The 15198-nt window shown below is 40.2% G+C and overlaps 1 non-coding gene across 1 annotated transcript; it reads right to left on the bottom strand.

Moving 5' to 3' along the window:
- Positions 1-276: 276 nt before the first annotated feature.
- On the bottom strand, positions 277-349 carry TRNAR-ACG (transfer RNA arginine (anticodon ACG)). The gene has a single exon. It is a non-coding gene; the product is annotated as a tRNA-Arg (tRNA).
- Positions 350-15198: the final 14849 nt, after the last annotated feature.

The raw sequence follows: 15198 nt of genomic DNA, 5'->3' as shown, positions 1-15198 counted from the left end.
CTCCCTCTGTGCGTTGGATGAAGAGGGAGGGTCTTGGATGCTTTCTTCAGATCTCAACATCGATTATTCGTATAACCCCGAGTCAGGGACCTAATCTGTAAATTTGATAAATATCATACTTAAAGAAGTAAAACAAAAATTATTTATTTACAACTGTTGAATCTCATATTGTGCACGTTGAATCGCAATGCAACCCTACACATGAACGTGGGATTTGAGTTTGAAGGGCTTGGATGGTTTAGAATGTCGGCTCTCAGGGAAATTGGCCAAAAAGAACGACTCTGCTGGGGATCGAACCCAGAATCTCTGGTTCCGTAGACCAGCGCCTTATCCATTGGGCCACAGAGTCATTTTTTTCAATATCCTTACGCTAAGAATTAATAATGCATTAACTAAACTACCCCCCAAGGGTCGCTACAAATATAAGGGACCCCACATCTGAAATCCGACAAGTTAATCTCAAACATGAAACAGAAGTTTCTTTCACCTAAAAACCATGAAACCCAGCAAGGAATCAAATAATAAACATCCATACAAAGGGGTTAGTTTACACAAAAGAAGATGACATTGCACATTGATGCAACTGATGTGTCACAGTTATATCGCTACTCCCAATTAAACCTCCTCTCGTTCTTGGGACGATGAGTCCTGCAAAAAAGATTACACGCGGGCCAGCTTGTTTGTCGAGCAACCGCTTCCGATGGCTTAGTCAGACGGTGAACAGGTTAAGGTCTCGTGCAAGAGCTACTAAGACTATATTCATAATGTATTGGATGCTTACCGGAGGGGTGAGTCCTTGCTTTTACACTGTAAGTGTTACCTTTTACTGATTTGGTAAGTTTACCCGACGAGGGCTATTGATTCTCCTGGGATTATGCCTCCTTGTCGTTGGTCCCGCTCAATCGGCTGCTGAGTTGACATTCCATATTGAGAGTGGTTGCCATATAAGTCCAGCGTATGTAACGCCTTGATCAAGTTGGTCGGTAATTGTCCCGACTATATGACATGTTAAGCCCCCGCCCGGGTCCTAGCCAGTCGGGTAGGAAACTCCCTTATCACAAGCTCCCTATCCCGAATGTTGTTTACATTGTGCCGGATAGTAAGGGAGTCACACTGTTGGGTGCATTTAATGCTCTTGTGTGAAGTGACTAGCCGTTATGCTAACGGTTTTCTCAAAGTTCACGTCCAGCCCAACTTTGCCACATCAAATGGCTGGGTTTATAGTCATTATGGCTACCTCGGGAAGACGAAACGTCTTCTTCCTTGAACCGTCGATCTTGAAACGTTGTCACCGTCCGATGAAGAATAGTAACGCCTCTTCCGGTAGTATAAATACCCCTTTCCTTCTTTGTTCCAATCCACTATTTTCGTTGCTCTTGATCAAGAATTGCTCCCGACTAAGCTTTGAGATCCTTCAACCTTTAAACAGTAAGTTCTTTTCTCCCGATCATGGCTCCGAAGAAACCCAGGCCGAGTTTGAGAGGTTTTAGGTTTCAATCTCATGTTCCGGGGACCGTCTTGAAGGATTTGCATGAGCAGTCTTCGGATGATGACCGTCCTCATGACTCGAGCAAGAGTTCTCCTGACGATGATCTTAGTCCTACGAGGAAATAGTTGAGATGAACCATAGAGACTTGGAAGCTCAGGAACAAGCTGCTCGGGCTTGAGTTGATGATGTTCCAAGTGTTGAGCCTCGGGACGCCTCTGAGTCTGCCACTGCTTCTGATTCTGCTAGTCCTTCTGCCCAGAGTGCTCTAAGGCTAGAATCTACGGCTACTTCACGTGATTCTTCTGCCTCATCCTCCAAAGTCTATTTGAGGCCATAAACTTCAGCTACTTCTTAGGTCGTTCTTTCTCAAACGAAGGGTCCACCCCGTCCTCCTTTCCAATGTCCTAGTGGTTTCCGAGGGGCTATCCTCGTAAGCCCAGATAAAAGAACCTTAGATGAGGATGCCTTGGCCTTGGCGAAATCACAGCATTTATGTGAAACCCAGCCCTAACCTTGACCCGAAAACCCTGTTGTTTGTAGGTCCGATGACCCTGAGTAAAGGAAGAAGTCAACTGTGGGCCATCTCAGTGGAAGATATGAAGTTTGACTCTGAACCCATGGATGTTGATGTTGATGTTCCAATTATGGAAACTTGCTCTGAACTAGAAAGGAAACTGCACCTGACTGAAGATGAGATTAGTTGAAAGACTTGGAGTATTATCTGACTTGGTTCGAAGGCATTTCCACACCCTAGGTATGTCACTTGATGTGTGTGTAAAAGTCCTTTAGGTTTGGTGTTCATTTTTGATCCTCCAATTCCCTGTTTGGGCCTTGCTGACCTGATTGGTCGATTGATTGGTCGATTGGGCCAATAGTGTGTTATGTCACATCCACCCATCCGGTACCCTACCTGGCATACCCGAGTGTGTGATCCACAGCCCCGAAGATCAAGTATCGAGGAAATCATCCTCCCACATAAGCAATAACATAATCATGAACATAAATAATCAATGTGCAAAGTATAAATGAGAGATCCAAATAAGGAAGGATTAAAATCATATATCATCAGAGTACGAAAGGTAACAATAATGTCAAAATCATAAAGTAAAGTGAGGCGGAATCTCACTCTACCAATCACAGCGGAATAGTAGTTCATAAAGAAAAGGAAAAGAGATTAAAACTAATCCCAATAACAAGTGCAATGAGTAACTAAATCGTTATCAATCTTATAGAGAACATCTCTATAAGTGTAAATCTTAAAAATAACACAAGGACGCTTCCATTCAATCGACGGACTAAGCATTGTACGCAGTATGACCACCCGAGGAATCTTCAAGGAAATCGTCGTAACCGCAATCACCTTCTTGGAAATATGTCTCCTCTCCCTGCGCTTCTTCATACAAGCAGTCATAATATTCTGGAGCCGTAGAGAAATCTAACAAGACATAGTACAAAAGGAATGAGTTTCAAAAGAAACCCAGTAAAGCAGTTAAATCCATAATAATATAAATGGCATGATTCCAAAGCAAAGTATGAATATAATATGGTATGAGACAAACAATGAATGTATGAATCTAACTCTACGTATGCTGGTCTCTATTGGCAGACATGCTTTAAGTCATAGCACCGTACTTCTTTAGGAGGGTCTCATCTCACAACGCCGGCTGGTAGTGGGTCCTTCATCCCTCGGGACAATCCATGGCTGGGGGTATAGGTTACCGCTCTCTCACATCAACATTGGTCTAAGTACTAGCGCATGTATAATATCCAGCGCTATTCTAACCCTGACCCTAACCCGGATCCACTGTTGTATTTAGGTCCGAAGACCCGAAGCGGTGGTTATGGACCCTTTTGATTGATAATTACAAGTCGGAGACCGAGCCCATGGACATTGACGATGATACCCCTTGCTTGAGTACATTGTCAGTGTTTAAGGAAAGTCTGCACATCAGAGAAGAATGATTTAGTTGAAGTACCTAATGACCTCCCATGCACAATCTGAAGGTATTCCCCAAAACTAGACTTCTTGATTGAATTGTAGAAGAAAACCCAATTCAATTTGACCTTGTATAGCCCTCCAAATCCATGCTTGAAGTTGCTGAACTATACCTGTTTTTCTGCTGAGAAATATTTTGGTCGATCCTCTTTGGTCGATGCCATCGACCAAGGACCATCGACCAAAGTTTCCCAGTCAGCCAAGTTAATGATGCTTTTGAATATTCCCTAATCTATTTATACTAGCCTCGTGTTTTGAGCCCTATTGCAATCATTTTCACTTCTGAGAACGTGGGGGGAAGCTTCCCAAAGCAACTCCTAGGCATATGTGAAGGATACTCCACCAAAACTCATTGTTAATCATTGTTTCTTGTCTCCATCTACAACTACAAGGTATGATTCATCATTCCACTCTTTATTCTACCTTTTTTTATTCTTTTCTTTCCCTGTTTTGCTGTTGAGACCTTGGAGATGGTGCTGCAACCTTGCAACCATCACTCTAAGTGTCCACTCTTGCTTAACTTATGATCCTCCTAGCTATTTATTGATGCTATGCCCCCATCTCAAGCTTAACATATGTATTCTTTGATTTTCCTCTTAACATTATGCCATTTTGTACAAAACTGAGTTGAATGGTATGCTATGTACATGTTTATCACTAGCATATGATTCTAATTGAATTTCTATAAGTTCCCCTAGCTAATGCATGCCCTTTCAATGCTAATGTAATCAATTCCAATTCATGCTATGATACTTGTCTCTTGAACTTGATAGCTCAATTTGGGGCTTTCTATTTAGACCATTGGATTATGTTAATTTCTTGATTTGTAGTGTCCTCATACTGTTATTAAGCATTCCTCCAAGTTCCGGATTGATCCGAACCCCGAAAAACCAATTTCGGATCAAAACCCCCCAAAATCCACTATTCTGTCCCGAAGAAGTTTTGGTCGATCCTCTTTGGTCGATGCCATCGACCAAAGACCATTGACCAAAGTTGTTGTTGACAGCAACCTTAGCCAATTTTGTTTAACATTAGATCTTCCCGATTTCTTCTCTAACATTTATTGATGTTTGTTTATGGTCTTAACATTTCTTTTGGACCATTTCTTGGTAATTCTCAATTTATCATCAACTCAACCTAAGGTAAGGATGGTTATCTCCATAAACATATAGGCCATAAACTTATGAATTGTGCTTATACTTAAAGAATATGGTCTTTTGACTTCTTTTAATTATTATAAGACTGTTATACATGTGTTAGGACAGTAGTATTTCGATTCATATACTCTTGTCACATTAATTTATGATTCTTGATTACTTGTGTCTATGATGAATCATTTCAATATTATGTTTTAACTTTTATCATGAAGATGTATTGAATACATGAGAAATGATGAACTTGAATATGTGATTGCCTATGTATAACTTGGGATTGGGGAGTGTCCTATTGACACTTCTGTCCTAGGGCATTGGAGGGAATAGTATGGGATGTTCTCCGAAGATGCCCATCGACGCTCTCCTAGATCATTGGATGACATACATAGTACTTGTCTAGATGTATGGCTAGGATATCCCTGTCGTATCAGACCCGAATCGGAAGGGCATTGAGACCGAACGACCCGTTGTAGTGTATGGTTTGATGGGCGCTCTAGGCCGGTAACCAATCCGGTAGGGGACATAAATCATGCTACGGATACCTGAAAGGGGCCATTTATTTGTAGGGTTGCAAATGGCTAGACTTGGGCTCACGGGCGCTCAAGACCGGTAACCAATCCGTGAGAGGACGTGAGAGCTTCCCATTTACTATTTGTGGATGACCAATAGGGTTGATGAGTCCGTAATCCGGGATTACGCTGACTCTAGTGTGAAGGATACCGGAAAGGATTGCCGGGAGCGAGGAATGGACGTATCTGGAACTGAGTTGATACGAATGAGTAGATGACTTGCATTGGGCTAGGCTTTTCTGTGACATGCGCCAGTACTTATACCAAACGGTGATGTGAGAGAGCGATGACCAATTCCCCTACCATGGTTTGAGAGGACTTTACCCAATTACCACGGCATTCCCAAGATACGGAATGGGTTGAGGGAGAGTGACTGACAACCCAAAGAAGTATGGTGCTATGACTTAAAGCATGTCTACCATAGAGACTGGCATTCATAGAGTTAGAATCATATTTGCATCATATGTTTCATATCACATTGCATTTATGTTATGTCTTGTATATGTATGATTTTAAATTATGGAATAACTACCTTGCTGAGTTCTTCGAACTCATTCCTTTTGTAGAATGTTTTTAGATTATCCTACAGGTACGGAAGATTTTGATGGCGCCTTCTTCGAGACGGACTTTGATCCCGCATACTACCCTCCGGGTGGTAGCTTCAGTGAAGATCAGAGTTTTGGTGCCGAAGAGGATTACTCTTCGTACCAGGGTTAGCCCCACGTTAGTGCGGGAGCGGCAGAGCTAGGCTTTCTTCATCCACACCTATGAGGAGACAATCATTAGGATAGAAGAGACCCTAGTCTAGTGCCCCATTTCCCTGGTTTATTATTGAACAATTGGTTATGTAATTAACTCCTTTTGAATTATCTTTTGGAACATGGGATTGTAACTAACTTGATTATACTTCATTTCCGCTGCTTCGAGAGAGTGATTTTCACTTATTCTCTCATATTTATGATCACACTTACATATTAACATTATCTATTTTCCGCACTCTGATTTATTGAATCTCATCTTATTCATGATATCTATTATTAGTTGATTTTACCTTGATTATTATTGTTCATGATTGTGTTATCACGTATGTGGGAGGCATGGTCCCTCGATTCTTGATCCTTGGACTGTGGATCACATTCCCGGGTATGCCAGATAGGGTACCGGCTGGGTGGATGTGATAGCATGTCAGGGTAAAGCCTAGCCAAATGCGAGTCTTCTACTTAGTTACATCAACTCAGATCCAGATATGTCCATTACTCGCCCCTGGCGATCCTTTCCGGTATCCTTCACACTAGAGTCCTCATAGTCACTGACTACGGACTCATCAACCCTATTGGTTATCCACATATGGCAAACGGGAAGCTCTCATGTCCCCTCACGGGTTGGTTACCTGTCTTGAGCGCCCATGAGCCCAAGTCTATCCATATGCAACCCTACCAATGAATGGCCCCCACCATGTGATTCCTGTCCTCTCACGGGTTGGTTACCGGTCTTGAGCGCCCATGAATCCCCATTGCTACCATGGGTTGTTCAGTCTCAATACCCCTCCTACTAGGGTCTGATCTAACATGGACATCCTAGCCAAACACTGCTAGACAGTCCTAAGTATGACAACAAATAGTTTAGGAAGGTGTCAAAGGGCATCTCGGAAAACATCCCATAATATTCCCGTTGATGTCCAAGGAAAGAAGTGTCAAAAGGACACCTCCCCTTTCCAAACCATAATTAATCAATCTCAATCATCAATCAATCACATCACAAGTATAGTAACTCCTCATATGGAAAGTAATCAAGAACATGATCCACTCATATATAATTGGCAAGTAAAGTCATACTTAAACTAAATAATATAAACAAGTAATGCTACTGTAATTAGAGTAGTTGCATCAGTAGTACATCAATATAAGAATCTATTTATGGAAATAATTCAAAAAGATTCAAATATGGAACCCAATCATGCAACCTATGTAATTAAAGAAATAACTTTCCTTACCTTAAATAATTCACAAAGAATACCGAGAATCAAGGAAGATCTTTTCTAAACTTGGAAGGGGATCTTACACAATGTACATACCTTATTAGGAAAGATCTCGAGAGGATAGGAATCAAATCAACCAAAAATAAACCAAAACAGAGGCTACTATCTTCATTGGTTGATTGATTGGTCTACTGACTCAGTCAACCAACAGAGTCAGTGACAGACAAAATCAGAGATTTCTGATCCGAAATCCAAATTTTATGATTCGAATCGCTACCAAACAAGAAAGGAATGCTATGACAGTGTATTGGTCTAAAGAGAAACTCAAAAACCTTAACAATCATCAAGTCCTAAAGTCACAGAATAGGAAATAAAACTTACCATAAATAGGTCAGTCAGGGTTCTTGGAGAAATCATAGCAAATTCATGGAGGAAAAACTAAGGAATGATTGATTACTAATCTGATAGAGAAATCATAGAAAACATGTTTAGAACTTCTAGAAAATAGATCTAAGATTGAAGAACTTTGAATCCAAAAAGAGAAAGAAGATGAAGACATGGATTCCTTCAAAAGCAAGTGATGTTCTTGGTTAAGATCATCCATCAAGCCTTAAATCCTTAGGAAAAAGTAGAGAGATGAGTAGAGTGATGGTTGCAACAGAGATGCAACATCAACCCCACTGTTCTCAGTCAAAAAAGGAAATAAAAACTACAGAAAACTAAAGATGGAGAAGAGATGAGGATGATCACATACCTTATGATGCAAAAGCAAGAGAAATGACAAAGATCCAACAAGAAAACCACCAAGGATGCAGAGGAGATGACTTGGGAGAGCTCTGGTTCATTCCAAGGAGTTTGGAGGCACAAAAGACAAATTAGACTCGAAGTTGGGCTTAAATAGAGCAGCCAAGACCTAATTCAGAAAAACAAATATCATTGGTCGATTGGCCCAGTCGACCAAGTAGTCGACCAATAAGGACAACAAGTCCAAGGTAGGGAATTGAAGGCCCAGATCAAATCCAATCTTGAAGGGGTTTTGCACACACACCAAGTGGCTTACCTAGTATGTAGAAATGCCTTCGAACCAAGTCAGGTAATACTCCAAGTCCATTAACTAATCCCATCTTCATCAGGGTGCAGTTTCCTTTTCAGTCCTGAACAAATTTCCATAAATGGAATATTATCATCAACTTCCATGGATTCTAAGCCAAACACCAATTCTTCCACTAAGATGACCCATAGTTGACTTCTTCCTTTACTTCAGGTTGTTGGACCTACAAACAACAGGGTTTCCGGGTCAAGGTTAGGGCTGGATTTCACATGTTAAATCCGAGAAAATCAAATTTTAGGGGTTTTCACTTTCTATTTAAGCACACTTCGTGTTTCTTAGTGTCCTCTGCCTCCAAAACACTTTGAGAATGTGGGAAGACTCGTTTGAAACTCTCTTCGGTGATTTCAAAGAATTCTTCGAAAGATCCGAAGTCTCTCATCTCCGATCTGCCAATTCAAGGTTAGTAATCTCTTCGGTGTCATGATTTATCTTTCGATCTTGTTGTTGGTCGAGATTGAGAAGAAGATGTTGCATCCTTGCAACCATCTCTTCCATGATCTCATTTTTTTCTTAAGGGTTTATGATCAGCATAGGGATCTCAACCCTAATCCTTGTAAGACCCTTTTGAAACCCTAATTCTTCTTATGGATCTAATTTCTTAGCCGACTGAATCTAATTTTAATGACATATTTGTGTTTGATTCTGATTACCTTTTTCTTGGATGAGATCTAAATCATCCTTAGTCTTTTCTGTGATTTCATAGTATATTTTTCATCGAATTCTAGGGCCCAATTGGGAAAACATGATTTCAAATTGGAAGGTAGTGTTTTTAATCATTATTAGTGCCTAATCTTTGCTCCTTTAGTGTTAGAATGCTATTCTAAAGTTTTCCTCCAAGTTTCATGAAGTTCCGAACCCTGTAGATTGAATTTCAAATCAAATTTCCCGTATTTACTTCGTACTGACTCTGTTGGTCGACTGGGTCAGTAGACCAATCAATTGACCAATGAAATCAGAAGCTCTATTTTTCGCTCAGTTTGATTCGTTTTCTCTCCTATCTTTTAGGCTTCTTTCCTAATGTTGTATCTATGATTGTTAGGGGTTTTATTGCTAAGTTTGGAACCTCTCTCTTTGATCTTTGGATTATCTTCAACGATAATTAAGGTAAGGACAATTATTTCATAATTACATAGATCGTGTATATTTTGGTTTCTAATTTAAGAAACTCTGAGTTTAACTACTGATATTGTACTTTATACTTATGATGTATTACTGTAAGTACAGTAGCACTTTACTTTTTTTTTTTCTTCATTATTCAAGCTTATATGAAATGTTTATTACTGCGTATTGTTTAATGATTGGATCATGCTTTTACATCCTCTTTTGTATGATGAAGTGTTGATTGTGTATGTCATGACCAATCTGTGAATGTGATTGATTAAGTATGGTTTGGGATTGAGAGGTGTCCTTTTGACACTTCTATCCTTGGACATCAACGGAAATAGTATGGGATGTTTCCGGGGTTGCCCATTGACACCTTCCTGAACCATTGGTTGTCATACCTGTCACATCCTCCCAGCCGGTACCCTATCTGGCATACCCGAGAGTGTGATCCACAGCCCGAAGATCAGGTATCGAGTGATCAGCCTCCCACATTCACAATAACATAATCATGAACAATCATAATAAAAGTGCGGAAGATAAACCATAGATCCAATAAGGAAAGAATGAATCATAAATAAATCAGAATACTAGATATAATCAGAGTGTCAGACAGATAAGTAAAGTGAGGCAAAAATCCCACTCTACAACCAGCGGAAAAGTAGCTCGAACAGAGAATAAACTAGACAAAATCTAATCCCAGTAGCAAGTACAATGGGTAACTAAATTGTTCTCCACTTTATAGACAACATCCTTATAAGTGTAAATCTCATAAATGGCACAAGGACGCTTCCACTCAATGGTCGGACTAAGCATCGTATGGAGCATAACCACTCGCGGGATCTTCAATGTAATTGTGGTAACCGCAATCACCTTCCTGGAGATATGCCTCTTCGCCTTGCGCTTCTTCATAGGAACCGTCATAATATTCAAGTACCTGCAGGATAGTCTAACAAACATTGTACAATAAAGGAATGAGTTTCAAAGAAACTCAATAAGGCAGTTAAATCCATAATATCATAAATGGCAGGATTTCAGAACAATCATAAATGCAATATGATATGAGACAAGCAATGAATGAATGAATCTAACTCTATGTATGCTGGTCTCTATTGGCAGACATGCTTTAAGTCATAGCACCGTACTTCTTTAGGAAGGTCTCAATCACTCATCATCAGTTGGTAATGGGTCCGGCATCCCTCGGGACATTCCATGGCTGGGGGTTAAGTCACCACTCTCTCACATCACCATTGGTCTAAGTACCGGCGCATGTCAGGGTAAAACCTAGCCAAATGCAAGTCTTCTACTTAGTTACATCAAGTCAGATCCAGATACGTCCATTCCTCGTCCCTGACGATCCTTTCCGGTATCCTTCACACTAGAGTCCTCATAGTCCCTGACTACGGACTCATCAACCCTATTGATCATCCACATATGGTAAACGGGAAGCTCTCACGTCCTCTCACGGGTTGGTTACCGGTCTTAAGCGCCCGTGAGCCCAAGTCTAACCATATGCAACCCTACCAATAAATGGCCCCCACAATGTGATTCCTGTCCTCTCATGGGTTGGTTACCGGTCTTGAGCGCCCATGAATCCCCATTGCTACCACGGGTCGTTCGGTCTCAATACCCCTCCGATTAGGGTCTGACATAACAGGACATCCTAGCCAAACACTACTAGACAATCCTAGATATGTCATCCAACAGTTTAGGAAGGTGTCCAGAGGGCATCTCCGGAAACATCCCATAATATTCCCGTAGTAGTCCAAGGACAAAAGTGTCAAAAGGACACCTCTCCTTTCCAAACCATACTTAAGCATACACATGCATCAATTCATATCATCACATATATGGTAACTTCATATATGGAAAGAAATCAATAATTACAATCACTTGTATATAATTGGTAAGTAAATCATACATGAATCAATTTAAGCAATGCTACTGTAATCAAGGTTATGCAACAGTAGTATATCATTGTAAGAATCTAATTTAGGAAACATATCAATGATATTCAAATATAGAAACTAGATTCATGCTATCTATGTAATTAAGGAAATAACCATCCTTACCTTTTATAACTCGCAAAGGAATCCTAAGAAGTCAAGTAAGATCTTGGCAAACTTGAGAAGAAGGTCCTAAACAAGTGTATACAACATATTAGGAAAGATCCCTAACAGAAAAGATACCAAAACATCCAACACAGACCAATTCTGGAGTTGCTGAACTCATTGGTCGAGTGGATTGGTCGACTGGTCCGATCGACCAATCGATCGACCAATGCAGACGATAAGCCTAAAAAAACAGAGTTTTAAGATATGAAATCCGAATTTGGTGGTTCAAAAGGGTACTAACCAAGGGGTAAACTACATCAGTAGTATTCTAACATATAGGGGACCTCAAAACATTAATCCAAACAAGACATCAAGATCCAAATTAGGAAACAAAAAGTTACCATAATTAGATCAACCATGGATCTTGATGAATTCGAAATAGAAATCAAAGACAAGAACAATAGGAGGATGGATCATTGCTTCAGGTAAAGGTATCATGAAAACATACTTAGATCTTCAAGGAAATAGGCTTAAAAGCATAAATCTAAATAAGGAAACAAAACCTACCATATATGTAACTACCATGATTCATGAAGAACACATAGTATGGTAGAAGAGAACAACTAGAGATTGATAGATCATGGTTCATGAAAAGAAAACACAGCAATTAACTACTAACATGATCAATATAGAAGATCCAAGGAGATCAGAATTCAAATCAGTAGTTTAACAAGATTAGATCATGGTTTGATCATGATTCCTTCAAAAGCTTGCAATGATCATGGTTAAGATCATTGTTCTAGCCTCTAATCCTTAGGATGATCATGAGAGACAAGTCCAGAGATGTTTGCAATAGAGAATGCAGCATCTCCTCTACTGTCTCAACTCAAAAAGGAAAGAAAATAAGAGATAGAGGAGAAGAAGAGAGTGTAGACATACCTTTTGACGAAAAGGAAGAGTTTCGACGAAGATCCGTCAAGAAAATCACCAAGGATGCAAGGGAGATGACTTGCGAGAGGTCTTTGGTTCGTTCCAAAGAGTTTGGAGGCAGCAAATACGAAGTGGACTCGAGATTGGACTTAAATAGAGCAAGAAAAACCTAATTGCCAAAGACAAGCACTCATTGGTCGAGTGGATTGGTCGATCGCGATCGACCAATCAATCGACCAATGCTGACAGCAAATCCAAAACAGGGAATTGAAGGCCCAGATCAAATCCAATCCTAAAGGGGTTTTGCACACATGCCAAGTGACTTACCTAATAGGTAGAAATGCCTTCAAACCAAGATAGAGAGCACTCCAAGTCCATCAACTAATCCGATCTTCATCAAGATTCAGTTTCCATAAATAGAACTTCATCATCAACTTTCATGGATTCAAAGCCAGACACCATGTCCTCCACTGGGATGGCCCAAAGCTGACTTCTTACTTTACTTCGGGTCATCGGACCTACAAATAACAAGGTTTCCGGGTCAAGGTTAGGGCTGGGTTTTACAATACCTAGGGCTATCTAGCAGTGTTTGGCTAGGATGTCCCCGTTATATCTGTAACATCTAGCCCAAACCTGGCCCGGACACCCTATTTATTTTGGGATAAAGAAAGACTGGTTCAATGTTAGACCTTAAAAGTTGGACTTTAATTTCAATATTATTATCTTTGAAAACCTTAGGAAGCCATGTCAGACCTTTCCCTTAGGGTAGACCTGTACTGTCTAGCCTTATCCTAACCTTGACCCGGCTCGAGACCTGTTATGTTTGTAGGTCTGAAAACCCGAAGTGGGGGAAATGAGACTTGTGGACCCTTTTGGTTGATGTTTTGGTGTCGGAACCCAAGCCCTTGGACATTGACAATGATGCCCCTCACTTGAGAGCATTGTTAGTGTTAGTTTTGAATTTGCGCACCGAAGAGGGGTGAATTAGTTGAAATACCAAATGAACTCCTATGCTCAATCCAAATATATTTCCTGAAACTAGACTTCTTGATGGACTTGTAGGAGAAAACCCCACTCCATTTGACCCCATATCTCTGTCCGAAGTTGCTGAACTATGTCTGGCAAATCCTGCTTGCGCATCGAAGAAGGTGAGCTTATTTGGTGGACCTAATGACCTCCCATGCTTGATCCAAAGGTATTTCTGGAAACTATACTTCTTGATTGACTTGTAGGAGAAAACCCCACTCCATTTTACCCCATATAGCCCTCCAAATCTCTGTTCGAAGTTTCTGAACTATGTCTGGCAAATCCTGCTTGCGCATCGAAGAAGGTGAGCTTAGTTGGTGGACCTAATGACCTTCCATGCTTGATACAAAGGTATTTCTGGAAACTAGACTTCTTTATTGACTTGTAGGAGAAAACCTCACTCAATTTGACCTTTTATAGCCCTCCGAATCCTTGTTCAAAGTTGCTGAACTATTTCTGGATTTTCTGCTAAAACCTGTTTTTGGTCGATCCTTTTGGTCGATGCCATCAACCAAGGACCATCGACCAAAGTTACCCAGAATCGAGAAAAAGATGCTTTTTGGATATTCCTACATTTATTTAAGTGAAACCTTGAACCTAGAACGATATTTCACTCTTTTCAACACCTGAGAACGTGGGAAGGCTCCTCTTAGGCTTCTCCTTGGCTTGGGTGATGATCTTCTACAAAAATCATTGTCTCTCTTCTCTAATCTCTTCTCCAAGGTATGTAATCTCTCACTCTCTCTCTAATCTACTTCTACCTCATCTTGTTCTTGCTGCTGAGTTCGTGAAGAAGGTGCTGCAACCTTGCAACCACCTCTTCTACAAGCTCTTTTGCTTTGATTAAACCTCTCTTCACCCTTTCCATGCTATGATTCTCATACATGATGTTCTTGCTTTCTTATTTTGATTTTTCTCTTCTTTACAACATGAATTCATCTCTTAATCTGATTTTCTCTTTCAATTAGTTCTGATTATATGTTAGTATGTATCTCTAATCTACTGCCCATCATTCCCTTAATTGAATTCCTAAGTTCTTTTGCAATTGCAATCGATTTCATTAATGAACATGATTCTTGCAAGTTTGAACCTAAGGCTTCAAATTGAGGGTTTTCAATTTGACCATTGGATCATGTTGATTCTTGCTACATAGTCTCCTGCTACTGTTCCTAACCAATTCCCCAACTAATTCTCTAGCTTCCCTTTCAATTTCATCAATTTCTCATGAATGCTAGAATTCTTGTCTTTAGAACGTAGGACCTCAATTTGGGGGTTTTCATTTGGACCATTGGATTGTGATAATACTTTCTAGGTAGTGTTCTTACATTGTTATTAATCATCCCTCCAAGTTTCAGATCGATCCGAGCCCCGGAAGACCCATTTCGGACCAAAGTCCCCAAAATCAACTATTCTGTCCCGAAGACAATTTTGGTCGATCCTTTTGGTCGATACCATCGACCAAGACCATCGACCAAACTTGTTGCTGACAGCAACCTTGCTCCATTTTGATCCGTTCGACCTCCGATTTTCCCGATTTCTTTTCTAACCTTTCATTTATGTTTGTCTAGGGTCTTATTACCATCTTTGGATCATTCTTTTGAGATTGTTGGATTATCATCATCGTGACTTAAGGTAAAGACGGTTATTGCCATATAACATAGACTGTATGACTTTACACTGTTGTTGGTAACTTAGTAGACATAACTTATTTGTTGATTTCAGACATCATATGACTACTGTAGTTACCTTATGACAGTAGCACCATGCTTAATTACTTGGTTTATCATGTT

This window comes from Hakea prostrata, chromosome 9, assembly GCF_041222555.1.
Source record: "Hakea prostrata isolate BN-2017 chromosome 9, UWA_Hpros_2, whole genome shotgun sequence".
Taxonomy (NCBI): Eukaryota; Viridiplantae; Streptophyta; class Magnoliopsida; order Proteales; family Proteaceae; genus Hakea; species Hakea prostrata.
The sequence above is the reverse complement of the archived record's forward strand: the minus strand, read 5'-3'. Positions and strand labels throughout refer to the sequence as shown.